Source organism: Scyliorhinus torazame, chromosome 9 (genome assembly GCF_047496885.1).
Source record: "Scyliorhinus torazame isolate Kashiwa2021f chromosome 9, sScyTor2.1, whole genome shotgun sequence".
Lineage (NCBI taxonomy): Eukaryota > Metazoa > Chordata > Chondrichthyes > Carcharhiniformes > Scyliorhinidae > Scyliorhinus > Scyliorhinus torazame.
Genome location: NC_092715.1, coordinates 66,716,517 through 66,733,840, shown reverse-complemented (window position 1 = coordinate 66,733,840; position 17,324 = coordinate 66,716,517). Strand labels below are relative to the sequence as shown.

Here is a 17,324-nt window from a genome sequence, read left to right as displayed (position 1 = left end):
TGTAATAAGCATTTGAGCGGGGAAAGCTTTAAAGGGTCATTTTTGTGTTGTGAAGATAACTTTATCGGAACGGTAACTGAAAGAACCATTTACTGATGTTGAGCCTCCGCTCACGAGCAGCAGTCCGCCTACGCCTATGAGCAATGGGGCTGTTATGTGCTATTAAATGTCATTGTGCTTCAGAGAGGTACTGGTTAATTACTAAGTCAATAGATGAAATTAGCCAGAAGCATATGAAAAGAGAATGAAAGAATAACAGCTGGTCTCCTTTGTGCTTAGTTTGAGGCCCCATCCCTTGCCTCCCACCCCCTGTGGTATCTACAATGCCATTATTTTGTAAGTTGTTCTTTTGAACAAAAACAAACGTGGGGGAAGAGAATTCAGATGTGCTACATCTATAAAGCATGTTTCAATCGCAACTCATCTGGTTCACAGTTGCTAGGACCCATTTGTTAACCATCAAATTTTGCGTGGTTAGTTGAACTGGACATCAACAATGTGAAGTAGAATCGACAGAAATGTGCCGCTTTGATTCTGCTTGTAACCATTTTGAAAACTGGATCTTCAAATGCCTTATTGTGGGTTGTGTAACAGGATGGTTTGTATCAGTCTCGTGTGAACTGCCATGGTTGCTACTGGCAATAGGATCGAGATAATTGAGGCAATTGTGACCAGTCAATGTCACAAACATTGGCTGGAGAGAAATAGAATGGAATTCAAATTCAAAGTTAAGCCATTTTTATCAGGAGCAGAATTCTTACATTCAGTGGGCAACTTCTCTGTGTTTTCTACATGTTGTTGCCCGAATGTTTTCAATGCATTTCTGAATAATTGATGATGCTTATTTCCTGTCATTGAAAACACACATTACAGCGATGTGGAAGGTTGGGCACAGTTTTGGCAATGTCCTATGCAGCAGACGGTAATGGTATTTGCAATTAATGGAAATTAGTATCTTTATATGAATATCTTCTCCCTTGGGGCCGACACCATCAAAAATGCGAATGCAGGAACTTAAGATTTGAACCTATTGCAGGAACTTAAGATTTGATCCTAAAACCAATAAATTAATCATTTAGCTGCAATTTAATCGAAAACGAAATCACTTTGCAACATCACCTCCTTCTCCCTACGTTAGCACATCCTTGAAACATTTGTGTAAATTCTTGTCTGTGCAATTTTTGTGTAAATATTAATTTGTTTACCCATTAGACTATGCAGTGCAGGTTGTAATTTACTGAGATTTAGCAGTAACCTAATGTACGTCAAGGCAGAATGAATTTGCAGGTTGTCCTCTTGCCTTCTCGGGTGGATCTCAGAGTACTTCCCAAGTTCTCTCATTGGCCATGAAACCTGCAGGAGGCCTGAGGTCATACAAAAGTGCTGAATAAATGCAGTTTGTTTGTTTGTCTTTTTAAAAAGTACTATTGTGTTCATTTAAGCGTTTGCTCCTAAAATTATGTTGGTGAATAATATCATTCAATTCAGAATAACTCGGAAACTGAGGATCAATGTTAATTTTTCGTATTAAAATCATACATCCATGCAGCATATTAAGAGGCCATTCAGCCCATTATCTCTGTGCTGATTCTTTTAAAATAGCTACCCAATTACTCCCAAAACCCGGCCCCTCATCCTTCAGATTTCTCCTTTTCATGTATATGAATTAATAACCTTAGTTGTTGCTTCATTATCGATAACAGAAATTTTCTACAAACTGCCCCACTTTAGCCTAATTGAAATAGGATTAAAACAACTGGGCAGGTCAGAAATGTTGCATACTGCTTTATGAGATTGGCAACGGGAGACTTGCACCATGGATGTAGAGCCAAGTAGCTTCAGTCTCTGCTGTAGGGTCAGGAGTTTGAATGGCAGGAGACAATGGACAAAAAGGCTTGAAGGCAACTGTGGCCAAAGAACGGTAATAAAATGGTGTTCACTGGGAAAGTGGCAGTTACCACTGCATTGAGCTTTAACGTAACAAAGTCACTAGCATACTTGTTGGAGACAGCAGTCGGATCATTCAATTCTCCACTTGCTGAAATATCAAAGAAGCATCAGGTGGCCCATTTTAGCAATGCCTTTATAACACAGATAGTTGAGCAGCTGCACAAGCAGACACTTTATTTTTCAGGCCTACAAATAAATACATTTGTTTGTAGAGCTATCTATGCACATTAGTGGAATACCGTGTGAATAGACAGGATTATGGCTTGCTTAGGTGGCGTGCATCTACAAGCATAAAATTATGCCGTCATTTTCCTGGCAAAGTCCACAATGTATAAATCTTCATGGAATCAAGGATTCCACAACTGTTCGAAACTGAAAACAGGTTGCAAGGTAGGTCCATGAAAGGTGTAGGCCAACCGCTAAAAACCTGGCTCCTGACAATCTGGAAGCTTCATACCCCCTCTGGGAGGGCTTTTTAACAAGGTACATTGTACTGCAGAGAAATACAATAGATTACACGTTTAAACGATTGAAGCAATGATTCAAATGTCTAGACAACTCTGAGGATGCTTTGGATGAACAGACAGGATAATATCTGGTATATTGGATGCTGCACAATAATGCTGGAGAAAGAACCATAATAGTAATGTGAGATTGGCCACTGGCAGACAGGCTGCTGGAAAAGGATGCAGTTGGGAATATCAATTACATTTTGAAAAATTCTTTTCAGGATAAGGGCTTCCCTGGGCAATGTACTTTAGCGCCATTCCCTGTGTCGAAAATTGGGCTCGGTGACATCTGGTTTTTGGACACGGGATGTCCTTCGAGCTCCAAAATGGTGCCCACACTTGTACGCAAACTTGTGACATAGAATTTACAGTGCAGAAGGAGGCCATTCAGCCCATCGTGTCTGCACCGGCTCATGGAAAGAGCACCCTATCCAAGCCAACACCTCCACCCTATCCCCATAACCCAGTAACCCCACCCAACCTTTTTTGGACACTAAGAGCAATTTAGCATGGCCAATCCAACTAACCTGCACACCGTTGGACTGTGGGAGGAAACTGGAGCACCAGGAGGAAACCCACGAAGACACGGGGAGAACGTGCAGACTCCGCACAGACAGTGACCCAGTTGGGAATCGAACCTGGGAACCTGGAGCTGTGAAGCAACTGTGCTAACCACTGTGCTACCGTGCTGCCCTCAGTCAGATTATCTATCACTGAGCTATACCCCCAACATGAGGTATGCAGGATATCATCTGGGTTCAGGAATTAGTGCGCACTGAGTCCAGCAGAAGTATGCAGAGCAGGTTGATCATGATGTCAGTCAGTATGCTATGTTGATTTGGCATGCTACCATTTTGGAGTTCAAAGCTCTAGCCAACACTCTCATTTTAGGCCTGGACATCTGAGCGTGTGTTAAGTAGCAGGAAGGACAAATTCCACTCCCTACCCATTCTGCATTATTTCAAGGAATCAGCAGCTACTCACAGATTAGTTGTTGGCCTACTTCATCTGGCTGTTTCTACTTATCTGTAAGTGTTTGGGAGTTTCTACGGTTGATTCAAGTTTCAAACATCTACAAGGATATACTGTGAGAGGTGCTGAAGTATGTTTTGTTGACTTCAAGACTTGACTTCAAACCGGTTGCTGCCAGACATGAATGCACTAGTAAGCCGTCTTCTTGTAACACAGCATGACTGGGAGAATGAACAGAGGCCATGTGGAGCAGGACAGGCTTCTGGAAGGAGTGGGGTGGTAGTGGGGAGAAAGAGGTGCTGAAGGGTTCTCAGTAGGAGGCTTTATGCGCCAGTGAACAATTTCCCTACCTGAACCTAAATGAGGAAAGCTCTTTGTGAGATGTTGGCAGTTCACTAAGGAGGCCCTCATTGAAATGTGCCACTTGCTATATCCACAAGAACAATCTCAGAGCAGAACAATGACCACATGTCATGGTCACTGGTAATAAACATTTGTGTGATTTGCTCCTTCCAGGTTGGAGAAATTAGTAACATGATGGAGTTTGGCTAAACACTGGGCTAAATAGCTGGCTTTTAAAGCAGACCAAGGCAGGCCAGCAGCACGGTTCAATTCCCGTACCAGCCTCCCCGAACAGGCGCCGGAATGTGGCGACTAGGGGCTTTTCACAGTAACTTCATTGAAGCCTACTTGTGACAATAAGCAATTTTCATTTCATTCATTTCATTTCACACGTACATAAGAGGCTCTCTATTGAAAGTGAATTAACTTCATTTTGTTTTCTTTTGTTAGGGATAAACAGGCAAACCGAATACAAAGGTTTGCAAGTTTCCGCAGGGTACACATGCATTGCTAGCCAACCTCAAAGGTCAGCTCTATCGTGTATCAGGACCAAACTGGATTCCGTCGTTCCCTGACATCCAGCTGATGGGCAGCACAGTAACAAGTGGGCGGCACGGTAGCAGTGGGCGGCATGGTAGCATAGTTGCTAGCACTGTTGCTTCACACTCCAGGGTCCCAGGTTCGATTCCCGGCTTAGGTCACTGTCTGTGTGGAGTCTGCATGTTCTCCTCGTGTCAGCGTGGGTTTCCTCCGGGAGATCTGGTTTCCTCCCACAATCCAAAGATGTGCAGGTTCAGTGGATTGGCCATGATAAATTACCCTTAGTGTCCAAAGGAGTTGGGTGGGGTTGCTGGATTACGGGTATGGGGCGGAGGTGTGGGCTTAAGTGGGGCACTCTTTCCAAGGGCCTGTGCATATTTGTTGGGCCGAATGGCCTCCTTCTGAACTGTAAATTCTATGTCTATGATGTGTGACCATATGCAGTGCATCATGCACGTCAATACTCAGGATCCTGGCAGAAGTCAGGGTGCCTTCATTCTGCAGCAGTCCACTGTGTCATTTGCATTTCTGCCACAACAGCAAACCAAAAACTGGCCACCAGGTAATAAGGGCAATCCGCTGTTGACATTGTCATGGCTTTTGTTCATAATTGACACATACACCTGCAACATGCATAGAAGCCTTACTGTCACAAGAGAAGTCTTAGAGCAGACCATGGGCTTGCTAATGCAACAATTCCATTGCTTGGACCACTCTAGAGGAGGCCTGGAGCATCCAGGTGAAGGGATCTCAAGATCTATGTTGGCATAATGTAAGTAAAACAATGTCACCATCATGAACAGAAGGCCCACCAGCTATCAGGTGCGAATCTGAAGACCAGGAGTGGTGGAGGAGGAGTAAGAAGAAAGGAAGCAACAACCTAGGTAGTCCCTTTCTATCCAGGCTGAATGTGAAGAACCAATTTGTAGGTGATACCTGTAACCAGAACTACACATCTTACTGATCACTAAAATTTTAATAGTTTCTTACCATTTAAAAAAATCCGTTTTCTCTAAGATGAATAACTTCACAGTTCCCTACATTATACTCTCACTGTCACATTCTTGTCCACTCACTTACCCTGTCTATATCAATTTGCAGGTTTCATGTGTCCTTTTGCAGCTTACATTTCCATCCAGTTTTGGGTCATCAGCAAACTTAAATATATTGCATTTGGTCCTTTAGATTTCATTTAAGTCACTAAATAGGTTGTAAGCTGTTGACACTTGAGCCACCTCACTCATGACAGCCAATCCTTTATCCATGTTAAAAATCAGCCCCAATCCCCAAAACCCTTGGGCAGGATTCTCTAATAATGGGGCTATGACCCCACGCCCACGGAAAAACGGGCGCGAATCACTCTGGATTTACCTGGAGTAAGTCCAAGGTGATTCTGCGATTTGCAGGGGGCTTGCAGCTCCTTACAACTCCGGCTGCCGATACGGGGCCCTGCACTTCCGGTCGGGGGTCCGCGCATGCGCACAGCGGCGGCCTGCGTCAGCCGCCTGCGAGACATGGCCGACCCACACCGCGGACCGGCACCAAGAAGATAGGCCCTCCCCCGAGATCATGCACGCCCGCGGATGGGTGGCCACCGATCGGAACCGTCCTGGAGGCCCCCCCACCCCCAGTGTATGATTCCCCCCCCCCACCCTGATGAACGAACCCCCCGCCCCCCACCAAGGTGGCCGAGTGCCCGCCGGGTGGAACCATGAAAGAACTACGCTGGCGGGAACTCGGCCAGCTGCAATTGGAGAATCGCCGCGGGGGCTTCTTCCCATGGCCCCCGACTGGCGCCGCGTCTACTGCGCGCACCCGATTGGCGGCGGTTCTCCACGGACTGGAGAATCGCAGGAGCGGCATCGGACCTGCTCTCGGGTTTGTCGCCCATTCTCCGCCCCCGCGCTGAGCGCGATTTCGGCGTGGAGGCTCGGACAATCCCGCCCCTTATCTTGTTTAATAGCCAGGCATAGTGGAGTTAATCATATTGATATGAGAGTAAAAGCAAATTACTGCGGGTGCTGGAATCTGAAGCAAAAACAGAAAATATTGGACAATCTCAGCAGGTCTGACAGCATCTATGGAGGGAGAAAGGAGCTAACATTTTGAGTCTGTATGAGACTGGAGTCACATATAGGGCAGATTAAATAAAGATAAGGTTGCCTTCAAGAACCTTAGTGAGCCAAATGGACAAATCCAGTAATCCAACAAATTAAAAGTCACTTTCACTGACACCAGCTTCTTGTCTTTCAATTCGGAGAGTTACAGTCCCAAATTTTCACGGTACAATGTGAATTGATATCCATCTGAGTTGTTAGGTCAGCCTTCTAGATTGCTAATCCGGTAACATAATCACTATGCTATGAAAGCCTTCTGCGGATCTGTGAAGGACCAATAACTTGAGGAATTGAGACACATTTTTCAATGAGGCTTCACCATGTTTCGTCCATATTTTGTCTCCAGATATGCTGAAGTTGGTGCTGCTCGCACCATGCAATGTATGCCCGAACCTGAAAAACAAAATGCCTTCTTATATCCCAGATCATAAAGTCTATTCGAGAAAACAAGAGCTTGGGATAAGGCCCCTTGCCTTTAGTCTTTCAACCTTTGTTTAAAAACTAGTTTGAGGATAAGGGGTAAACCTTTTGTAACTGAGGTGAGGAGCAATTTCTTCACCCAGAGAGTGGTGAATCCGTGGAATTCACGACCACAGAAAGTTGTTGAGGCCAAAACGTTGTGTAATATCAAGAAGGAATTAGATATAGCTCTTGGGGCTAAAGGGATCAAGGGATATGGGGGGAAGGTGGGATTAGGGTATTGAACTTGGTGATCAGCCATGATCATAATGAATGGCGGAGCAGGCTCGAAGGGCCGAACGGCCTCCTCCAGGTTCTATTTTCTATGTACGTTTCTATGTAACCATTTCCTTCAAATTGCTGATATGACATGTACCTTGAGAGGTTTCTGCATCCTGGAGGTGATGGTGTTGAGGGGGAAGAGGCTTTCCCTCCTCTCCTGGATGACTCAGTTGGTAGCACACTTGTCTCTGTGCTGCCAGATTGTGGGTTTCAGTCTCACTCTAGCAACTGGAACAGAAAATCTAAATTGACACTTCACTCCAGTACAGAAAGAGTGCCACATTATTGGAAGTGCCATCTCTTGTGCCAATTTGAACTCTGTTTAAATAAAGAGCTTATAACATGAATTGAAGGAGAGCAGGGTGTTTGCTCTGCTGTCCTGGTCAATCATTATGCCTCAACCAATATCACTGAAGAATTATCTGCTCATTGTCACCTTGCTGTTTGTGACAACACTTCAAAATTATTGCATTAACTGTAAAGCACAGGGATTTCCTGGGGTCAGGAAAGGCATGCTAATAAATGTAAACATTTATTTTACTTCCTTTCATTGCCTGAACCGTGGTTTCCAACGCCGCATGTGGGAGCCTTGGTGATCAATTGCACACTCTCCAGCCATGGCAAGCTCATGTTCCTCCTTTGTCCTGCAGCTAAATGCACTTTGCTTAAAAGACTGAAGGTTGCTTTAAGTGATGCCTTAAATGACAGACATCCATTCACCTCAAAAGGATTTCAGCCAATGAATAGACCTGGCTGAACACTGCCATCAATGTAAATAACAGGCAGCGCAAGAATTATGTGAGACTTGCATCCTCTCAAAGCAGCATGTGTCATTGCCCCCAATACCCGAATGCAGATACAATCTGATTTTTAAGTTCAGGGTTATTTCCTGAACACCTGGCTCATGTTTTTATTCCAATTGCAGGCCAGACCCCAGCAATGGCTAGGATACTGGACCAAAACTCCAATATTTTAGTTTATTTGTAAGACTGTGCGGAAAGAATGATTCACTCCAGGAGTGATCGCATGAAGAAATAGTGCTTTGGTATTTCTAAAACAAAACTTTGTTATGAATGCAGTGTTAAACTTAATACAGTGTTAAATGGGAAGGTTGTGTCCTCCTCACAACTTTCCTGTCTTTGTATCATCAGCAAATTCTGCTACCATACACTTAGTCCCTTCACCTAAGTTATTAAAGTCTATTATAAATTGTTGAGGTCCCAACACTTATCCCTGTTGCATTCCATCAGTTACTGTTCACCAAGATGAAAATGATCCATTTAACCTGACTCCCTCTTTCTTGTTAGTAAACAAATCCTTTTTTCATATGAACATATTACCTCCAACAGCACATTGCTCCATAACATGGATCTGCAATGAGGACAGCACATTGAAGGAGAGTGTTAAGCTTGATGAGGGCAAATATGTGAATGACGTTGAAAATGGAGAGGACGCAGTAATGGGCGGCAGGGTGGCAGAGTGGTTAGCACTGCTACCTCACAGTGCCAGGGACCCAGGTTCAATGTCAGCCTTGGGTGACTCTGCATGGAGTATGGGCTTTTCCCCCGTGTCTGTATGGGTTTCGTCCGGGTGCTGTAGTTTCCTCCCACAGTCCAAAGATGTGCAGGTTAGGTGGATTCGCTGTGCTAAATTTCCCCTTAGTATCCAAAGATGTGCATGTTAGATGGGGATACAGGGATAGGTGGGGGAATGGGCCTTGGTAGGGTGCTCTTTCAGAGTGTCAGTGCAGACTCGATGGGCCAAATAAACTCCTTCTGCACTGTAGGGTTTTTATGAAAAGGTTCAACAATTATCTGCCACTGGAGCTTCAGGAAGCAGCTAATTGAAGATAACAACAGCTGAAAAAAAATCTCTTCCCCCCCACCACCCCACATGTAAACAGTCACTTCCAGCATCTGACCCAGTCTTCCCACCCTACAATCAATAACATTTGCCCAATTAACAATGCTGCCCTTTATGCCACTTCACATTGCAGCCATATCAGGACACACTCTCTGCAGAACAAAGATCTCAAATACCATTTTGGTTTTACTACTTTACAGAAAGGCCTATCCATTATTCTTTACGTTAAGATTGAGTTCCTTGTATCTGACAAGGTGATCATTAACTATGTACCGCACAATATTCATTCAATGGGTTTAAAACCATCTGGGATGGATTGACCTCGCCACTTAAATTCCCCCACCCTCATATTACACAAAGCTCTGTGTGGCATGGGTCAAGATTTGTGATTGCCAATGGGCAGTGCAACGTGTAACAATGCAGAATAATAATTATTTTCAGTACAAAGTTTCATATTATAATTGATTTGATTAAAGCTAAGATTGGCTCCCAAGCCTCTTGGAATCCACTTTAAAAAACGCTGGGTTGTCAAATGAATGCCTTCTGATTGCTTTAGCTTTATTGAAAAGTAGATTTTGACCCTACAAACTGAGAAATAACGAATGACAGGAATGCTATTTCTTTCTTTAGACTCAGTGTAACAGCTATTCCCTTATCAGTCATAGAAATGGCAACTTGTACTTATATAGCACTCCATAACATTCATCAAAATGCCTCAAATACAGTAAATTACTTTGAAATGCAACAACTGTTGTGCAGGTAAAACCAGGAGCCATTTTACACAATACAAGAGCCAATGGCTGGGAAATTTGGTTGCACAGCCTCCTAAGCCTCCAATGTGACAGGCAAGAAACACGTGCTCATTTGGAGCTGCACGTCTACCTTCGCCTATTGATAAAGGGCCAATACGTTACCCATGCCTGCAACAGGCACTAGCTGCTTTGCATATGCAAGTAAGGGCAAAAGCCAGCACTAGCTGTACCTGGAAAACCAGGCTTGCACGTGGCCTTACAGGTTACCCTCAGAGGGGCTACTTAAAGTTAATTACATAAGTTAAAACTTGACTTTCCACAAAGTGAAATAGAGTTGAATTTCTTTCCAAACAGTATGTGGCACTCTGAATTACCTCAATACACTTACAATTGCAGGTTATATTTGCAACATACATATGACATTTCATGTTAAACATTCTCTGCTGCATACAGCCTGGGGGGTTTTACAAGAGTTCCAGTTCTTCGACTGCGGTGGGAGGGCGTCAGACAGTTGTTTACCATTGAGCCTTTGCAGGAGATGCCCCAAACTTTAATGCGTCCTTCAGCATTTAATCCTGGGCCTTGGAATGCCCAGCTACCAATCTCCTACACTAGGGTTGCCAACTCCGATTAAATATATTCCTGGAGCTTTTATCACATGACTTACCCAAAACTCCAGTCATTAGTCGACCAACACATCCATCCTTTGAAACACTGCTTTTCTACACCAATTGGAAAGCAAAAAACTCGATACCCAATCGAATTATACTTGACTATCAACCAAAAAGCTTTTTCTCCTCCATTTTCAGTATTTTTATATCGGATAAAGGGAAATATTCAAAGAACATGTCAGAAAAAGACACACTTTTTAATGGCCTGATGGTTTTTCTTTAGGGTTGTACACATCAAGTGTCCTAAAGATTGATCTTCTTGGAGACTCTAGGCCAACCCTGGAGGATTTGCACATACACTCATGAATTACAGCACCATGGCCAGCGATTTCCAGCACCTCCCTGACCAATGACCAACAACACCCCCACCCCCAGTCCCTGGTCACTGACCAGCAACACCCCCACCCCCACTCCCTGGCCATTGACCAACAACACGCCCACCCCCACTCCCGGGCCAATGACCAACAACACCCCCACTCCACTCCCTGGCCAATGACCAATAACACCCCACCTCCAGTCATTGATCAGTAACACCGTCCCCTCCCCCACTCCCTGGCCAATGACCAACAACATCCCCACCCCCACTCCCTGGCCAATGACCAACAACACACCCACCCCCACCCCCACTCCCTGGCCAATGACCACAACACCCCACTCCCTGGCCGATGACCAACAACACCCCACCCCCCGGCCATTGATCAGCAACACCGTCCCCTCCCCCACTCCCTGGTCAATGTCTACCCCCCCCCCCCCCCTCCCACACACACACCAGCCTGCATCTTCCTCATTTAACTGGCGGACAATGGCAACTGCATCCGAAGCTTCACCCGCTTCATGGAAATGAGACCCGATCGCAATACTGGGCTGGACTCCTTGTGCAGTGGAATTATTCTAAGTAAGGTCCCATCAGTCTCATTCACAGGGACAGAGTGGCGGGAGCTGACAGCGAGCAGTGCCACATGTTTGGGGTGACAGAGGGAGAGTGCTGCAGATTTGAGCCCCCTCTTGCTGATGGTTTAATCTGAGGACAAGCTGCCCAACAGAGGGGAGAGGTGGATGGGGGGGGGGGGGGGGGGTTGTGGACACTCCGGTGGGGTGGCCTCCTTGCAGCCGATTGCTAGGAGGCTGCAGGCAGCTGCAACCTGGCTTCCGAATGGCCAAGTTAGAAGGTGATGCCCGGCATGAAATGAAATAAATCCGTACCTGACCCTTCCTGGAGCAATGGAGCACTAAACTAATACTGCGCTTAGGCTTGTGTTTGCTTTGCGGTAGCGCTGCCTTGTGAGCATGATAGATCATTGTGCTACCGTGTGGCTCCAGCAATGTAACTGTCAGCATTAATGTCCATACTGCATTAAATCCCATGCAAAACCGCAGAAAAATAATGTTAGGTGGAAGGGTGCTATCAAAAAGTCACAATTGCCCGTAGTGAGAGTGAATGAATCGGTCCATTTACCTGTGCCTTGCACAGTGTGTGTGTGTGTGAGGGGCATGCTGTGTGTACATTTCTCGGTTGCTCAGAATGCTTTCTTGGGAGGGGAGGGGGTTGATGCAGATTACAGCTTTTAATGTGTTCTGCTTTCCACCCCTATAACACTCACACAGTTGCTGGAGGCTGGATTGTTCCATTAGCTGGGATTGCCCACTCCATTCCCTGGGCTACAATTATTGATCGCTCTCTCTCTCTCTCATCCAGCACTGCAGTGACAAGGACTGCAACGTCAAAAAGAAAAACACCCCACTGGCTGAAGCTACCTCACTTGCAGCCATTTTAGCGTGGGGGGCAAGCAAGGGGACAAAAAGGGAGAGAGAGCAAGGAAGGAGGCAGAGTGTGAATGACGGCAGCGCTTTGGCAAGTGCCTGGAATCTCCCTGCAGTAGCCGCCGCCTTTGAGTAAAGTAAGTGAACAAGCTCCCCTCCTGTTTCTTTTTTACTCGGTGATCAGCGTATCCTCTTTCAGCTATCTAGTCTGCTCAGCGCCCCTGAAATGCAGCCTGCACCCTGGCGGGTGAATGGTTTAACTTTATGCAGTATATCTGGTGCTGGGGCAGTAATGCAGGCTCGGGTAGTTGGTCTTAAGTTTGTTTCACCCCCACCTCCTCTCTGGTGCTCGTGAATTTTATTATCTCCTAAATGTAACGCGGAGGACTCTCGATTTCCAGCTGAAAGCGGTTGCTGAACTTTGAACACGCTTGGCTGTAACTCCAGAGATCGGGGCTCCAGGATCTGCTGCAATTTGAGAGCAAACGGTGTGTTGTCAGCCTTCGCGGGAAGCTCCTCTTGCAGCCGGGGTTCCCACAAATCCTTCCAGGAAGGATTCCCTCTTAATTGCCCCCCCTCCTTTTGGGATCATACACATCTCCCACTGTGCTCGAAATTGACAAAGATGCTGCACATTGCCCCCTCCAGCACTGCAATGAGCCATGCCTCACATTCCACTCAAACTGGGGGCAGAATTCACCTTTGGCTGGGTAGTTTGATCAAATAACAGCCCATCATGAAATGTGTTCAGGCTAAAAAAAGAAAGAAAAGTTCATTCAGTCATCAAAGGGTTAAGGAGCAAAATAACAAGGCTCTGTGTAAATGTGCCATCAGTATTCTCGGACCTGTCACTGAAACTACACCAGATTAATGTAATTGCAGCTGATCAGTAGTTGTCATGAGGCATCTCGCTGATTAATTACCTTGGAGCTAGTGGAAGGGGATTATGCGGTGTGAAATTCACAACGGACAAGGCTTTTTCTTTTGGGAGGGGAGAGGGGGGGCTAAGTACACAGGACACGTTGCCTGAACTGAGATTGGGGTTATTCTTGCGTTAAAAAGGGATATTTGCTGCGGCACAGGCTGACTCATCTCGGAGCTGTCATTTCAGCACCGAGTGGGCAGACGCACAATGTCAGAGCCACAATTACTGAAGCCTGTCTCTGCTTTGAGGGGGACGCTCTGTGGTCGATGCGTAACTTGAAGGGACGTGAGGAAAGTTGACTTTGCCTCTTGTTTTTGACTCGGCCGGCGCGACCCAGGAAGGCAAGTTTAGATTTTTACATCGTTCTCTTTTTTTTGCTTTGTTTGGGTTGGTCTGCTCTCTGAAAGAAGTAAGTAGGATCACGAGTGCTTTTCTGCAACACCACAATGATCCGAAGTGCCTTTAGCCGCCGCTCTCTACTCCCCACGAAGTATTTCAGGTCAATAACCCCATTGCCTATTTCGGGTAGGCTGTCTGCAGACGTGATAAAGATTAGTAAGAGTTCTTAAAATTAGACTGAAAGCTTTGACAGGTTCTAACTTGGGGGAAGTTCGTGAAAAGCGACTGTGTTCGAAATAGAATTCATTGTTTGTGCTTATTTTTCTTTTTTTTTAATAAGTCGGTTTCCTTCTCGAAAGTATTGGCATTTGATGTCTTTTAATTTCTTAATTTAAGCGTGTATTTCTTCAAATGTGAGATGCAGTGCTTTGCTCAGCAGCTTGACACTGCGTCCTTTATCACACTGTGCACGAGTCCCCGGGTATACCTTTACAATCCACATGAATTGAATGGGGAGTTTGTGGCTACACAGAATGTTCAAATGAACCCGCAGCATGGAATCCCCAGAACCGCGTAAATGTGTGCCAGAGAAGAGTTGTCGTGCTAAATTTCAAATACCCACCTTCCAGCAGGATCTCCCAGGGTAAAACAAGCTTGGGCTATGTTCACGGTTTTAATCGCCCTTTCTTCTGTCTTGTCTTTTTAGCTGTGACAGACGCGAAATAAATGTACACCCAGCATACAATTAATGCTTCACTCTGTTTTTTGATGAATATAGAATGTGAATTGGTACTTTAGTGCACCTGTGATATGCAATGACCCGAGCTCTTGACTGTATTAAAAGGAAAAATGTTTTTTTAATATATAGAATGCATCATTGTTTGAAGTACATTTCAAGGTCGGTGCAATCCTTATAGAATACTAGACATATAAGAAGCTATGTTAAGGTTTACTACAAAAACATAATTATTGGAAGTAACAAATACCATTTCGTCACACCAGTCCATCTAATTTTTGATGGTCTCAACTTACCCATATATATAAAACTGCTCATTTCCAAGTGATTTTCATTTTCATTTTCATTTCATTCATTCATTTAATTTCAATATTAAGAGTTGCTTCAGGCCTTTTGGAAATTGATTTCAGGAAATAAACGGTCTAAGTATTATTAAAAAGCAAATGCATGATACCAGTTATTGAGTAGTGGTAGGTTTTTACAAGGTTTTTTTTTGCAGCAGGATATATAGTATAGTGACAGGCGTGTGTAATTTCCATGAATGAAATGGACTGTGGAATTCATAACACTGGAACTGTAGTGAGCCGCAGTCTATCTAGATCACTGCACGCTTTAAAAGACTAATACACCGATAGGGCTGCATAAAGACACCGACAATTTTGTTAGATGGGTACGATTTGCATCAATGGCGAGCGCTGCATTAATACAGCACTGACAATGGGATTTTCCTTTACTCTTCTGTGGTGCAGTCAGGGAGGAGTTAGCATCGTGACTATACAGAGGGGACATGGAATTGATAGTCAGGGACAGGGTCAGAACAATTCCATCCTCCCTCAAAAGCAGCAGTAGGACATGAATTAGCACCTTCAGGAGAGGGCGGAAATCTGTAGAAGGAGACAGGCACATAGAAATAGAACACAAGGGGCCTACAGTTAGGAAGAAAGTCATTCCCCCCCCCCCCCCCCCCCAGAATTTTTGGATTCCTGCCTTAAACATGTCAAGGGCCCAGGTACTGAATAATACAAACATTAAAAAAAGATTTTTAAAAACTTTTTTTTAAGAGTTAGAGAGGAATGGATGCATTTGTTATTGCTTGTAATCTTCAGTCATTGGCCACAGATAAACTTTCCTGAATGAAGAAAGATGAGAAGAAAGTGCTGCATGTTCAGTTATCAAAATGATGAATTTGCACAGGGCTGTGTTACATTTTACACATATATTGAAAATCAGGAGGAACACATTCATTTAAGATATAATTTCTTCAGTGAAGTTGAAGTGTGTAAGTAAACTCTACTAATTATTCAACGTACATTTAATTTCAAAAAATGAATTTTGGTGGAACATTTAATTCCTACCATACCCTAACATCACTACAATGCTATTCTAGTTCAGTATCAGCTTCTGCTCCTACAAAATGGAGTCTGATCTTGGGAGCACGCTGCAGAGTGTGAGTCAGAGCTGAGTGCAGTCAGCTCTGCAGCACAACTTCCCGATGCACCTACCACTTAGCACCAGGACCTCTAGACTTTTAGGCGCAGCACATGAGAAAACAAAAAAAGGTAATTTATGCCATGAATGATTTTATGCTTCCATGTATCATTCTCTTTCTGAGAGGGCTAGATGTGTTACCCATGCCAGTCCTCTGGCAGTACTGCTCTTGACCTATACAGTATAAGGTGGCTAGGAAAAGTGCAGTGCAGGATGACTCAGCCTCCATTGCTTCTCTCCTTATCTATGGAAAGCACCTAGACACACTTTGACATCTTCCTCGAAGGGCGTAATCAAAACCATTGACTTGTTGCATTAACACAAATTTCACTGACATCCACGTAACAATAAAAGTTTTCGAGAATGTTGCGTGTTAGCTCTACAGTATGTAATGTAGATTTGTGGCTGCGTTGAGCTATGTTGTGAGGGAGAGATTGACCTTGGATCCCTATGCTCATATTAAAAGCAAAGAATTGTATTTTTGTTAACCTTGGGAAGGGGAAAATACCTTTTCTAGACTTGCCGACAACTAACATTTTCACCCCATTCCTGCTTGACTCAATTACGAGTATCAGCTAGAAATTTTCAACGTGATGTGTTTGAGCAAAGATTAAATTGAGAAAATAAAGTGTTTACTAAAAATACACTTACAGATAATTTGGGAAATGTTTTGTTCACCCATGAGATAGCCTTAAAAAAAACATTCTTAGAATATAGACATTACTGGCAAGGCTAGCACTTACTATTCATCCCTAGTTGCCCTGAGGATATAGTGTGAGACTGGAGTCACATGCAGACCAGACAGGGATAGTTGGAGGTTCCATTCCGTGAAGGACACTGATGAACCAACTGGGTTTTTACAACAGTTCACCAGCTCTGTTTGTCATTTTATCTGGTGCCAGCCCATAAATCACTTGATTTATTGATTCAGTTCGGCAATTTGATGTGGTGAGATTTGAACTCACGGTAGAGGAAGAGTGGGTCATTTTGCACCACCAGCTGGCATGGTGGTTTGCCAGCACCATCTCGTTCCCAATGGCACTTTCCTGGAAGTGGGATTGGGGATGAAGGACTACTAGCCCGCAAGCAGCAGGTAGCTTGTTAAGGTAGGTTTTTGACAATTTGAGGCCAATTATCAGAGGGCTCACAGCATCACGAACAGGTCAGCTGCCTGGAGGTAACCTCCTGTCAGCAGAGCTGGCAGCTGTGACCAGTTCCTAGATTGTGTTCAGGAAAAGTTTCTACTTGAACAGGAAAAAATGCACTGTTGGACCTGGTACTTGGAAATGAGGTGGGCCAAGTAGATCAAGTATCAGTGGCGGAACATTTGGGAGACTGTGATCATTGTATTGTAATGTTTTGGATGATCGTGCTAACGGAAAATAGGCAGTCCAAGAAAAAATAATTAACTGGGGGAGAGCCGACTTCAATAGGGCAGTAACAGAGTTGGGCTGGTTACACTGGAGCAAGAGGTTGGCAGGGAAACTTATAGTTGAACAATCGGTTACCTTCGAAACAGAAATAGCCCAGACAAAGTCAAAAGTATATTCACTTAACAGAGAAAGGTAGGGCAAACAAATCCATGGCTCCCTCGATGAAACATGAGATAGAAATTAAG

At 44.5% G+C, this 17,324-nt stretch overlaps 1 protein-coding gene across 1 annotated transcript in view; it reads left to right on the top strand.

Moving 5' to 3' along the window:
• Nucleotides 1-11,296: 11,296 nt before the first annotated feature.
• The window catches only part of sv2ca (synaptic vesicle glycoprotein 2Ca), a 429,473-nt gene continuing 423,445 nt past the window's right edge, over nt 11,297-17,324 (top strand). The window contains 2 exon segments of the mRNA XM_072516044.1: nt 11,297-11,352; nt 12,154-12,355. The gene's annotated coding sequence lies outside the window, so the exon portion shown is untranslated.